Source organism: Poecilia formosa, unplaced genomic scaffold (assembly GCF_000485575.1).
Source record: "Poecilia formosa unplaced genomic scaffold, Poecilia_formosa-5.1.2 Scaffold289, whole genome shotgun sequence".
Classification (NCBI taxonomy): domain Eukaryota; kingdom Metazoa; phylum Chordata; class Actinopteri; order Cyprinodontiformes; family Poeciliidae; genus Poecilia; species Poecilia formosa.
Genome location: NW_006800228.1, coordinates 532,212 through 534,134, shown reverse-complemented (window position 1 = coordinate 534,134; position 1,923 = coordinate 532,212).

Below are 1,923 nucleotides of genomic sequence, written 5' to 3'. Positions count from 1 at the left end.
TATGTGTTTTCCAGCCCCGTAGTGCCACTCAACTGTTACCTTCAGTTGTGATGTAAATGCTACGCATATAAAATATGATGTAAAAGAAATTTGTCTTTGTAATTTAAATCCTTCAAATAGGGCCTCTGTCTCTTTAAGAAGAAGCTTCTGCTCTTTCTGAAACTCCGCCTTCAGGAAGTCATTACAACATGGCTCCTCCCTCAACTCTTCGTTTTTACCAGTGTTTCACAGGGAAGTAGCTCCTATAATCAGCTCAGCAGTTCCACCAGGTGTTTGCTAATTGCTGCTAGCTAGTCTGAAGGAGCTGAGTGGGGGAGATTAAAAGATTTTTCAAATATTAAGGGAACACTCTAGGTATGTTTTCGAGGAGGAAATAACTTTTTAAACATGTTATTTTAAAAAAAATTGATTTTACATAATACTCCTCCTTTAACAAAACAATGTTGCAAAAGTATTCACACAGCCTTTCAATTTTCCTAATTTCCGTTCCAATCCGGAACAGAAATGAGGTGTTAGTGGCATCATGCTGTGAAGGTTTTCCCCCCCGACACACCCATTTGATTTTCACACAGTTCCATGTAACACCAGCTGAATTTGTTGCGGCTGTCACATGACAAAATCTCACGAGACGGTTTATCTGCCGAGCACAATGTGGCTCTCAGTCCCAATCCACGTTTGTTTCTCAGAAAAACAAGTTCTAGAAAAGCCCCCTAAAGAAATGTTCTTTCTTGTTCATATTAGAGGTATTCACTCTGACAAGATTCAGCACATCGCTTCAGGAAGACGGGGTGAGAGATAACAGGAGAGCAGGTAGAACGAATGGAGGAGAGGAAGGAGGAATTCCTGCATGTACGGGCTAGCAGCGCTAACAGCTTAGATGCAAAATGACACTTACTGCTACAACATGCTTCCACTGAGGAATGTAAAATAATTACAACATCAGCACGTCTGTATTTCTGCAAGAAGATGATAATGGAACATCTACCAATCAGAGGGTTCTAGTGCCTACGTTAGGGTGCAGCAGCTGGTCAATGCAGTGGCATGTGTGACTAACTGTGAGTAGGTTAGTGTATAACTAGAAGGCCTTACTTATCCTCTGATTCTCATAGGATGTGGCAATAATCCTGGAATGGGGGAGGCGAGCTCTCAAGGGGGAACAACAGATCCTGACCCAAACATTGTTCAAAAAATAACAGAGGCTAGAAGTGATTCTCAGAACATCATTAAAAAGGTTGCTCTAAGATATGCAAAATTATATTTTCACAGTTTACATTTTTTATCTTATTGGGCTTTTAAATGATGGACGCACGCAAAGCAGCGCATAATCGTGAAATGGAAGATGAGTGTTCCTTGGATTTCATTTTTTCACTAATTAAAATCAAAAAAATTTGTATGGTGTATTCACATTTGGCATGCTTGTCCAGCGGTGTGTCCTGTTAACACAGACCATACATCTAAAATGCACATATTGAGAATGCGAATACATTTGATTTAGACAAATTAGAATATTTTTAATTATTAATGATTTAAAGTTGAGATTTTGGAATTGGCAGGTTTACTTTATAAAAATACAAACAACCTTCATTTTCCGATTGCTGTGTTTACTTTGTTATACATTTCTGAAAATAATAATTGGTGATTGTTTTTGTCTTAGCCAATTAAAATTGGATTCCCTCAAATCCACATTGAAATGCTGTTAGTGGTGGTGAAGTTCTTAACTGATAAGGGGTCCCTTAGCAAAATTCTGTTTAAGGCCTCATACAACCCTTTCACGTCACATTTGTGTTGTTCTTTCATATAAAAACCCAATAAAATGCAAAAGTGTGCCGGTCTGTGGGACAAAATGTGGAAATATTCCGAGGTAAGGACTTTTACAGGCCACTGAATGAATAATTTTAAATATTATAATTTGGAAAAAGCGTA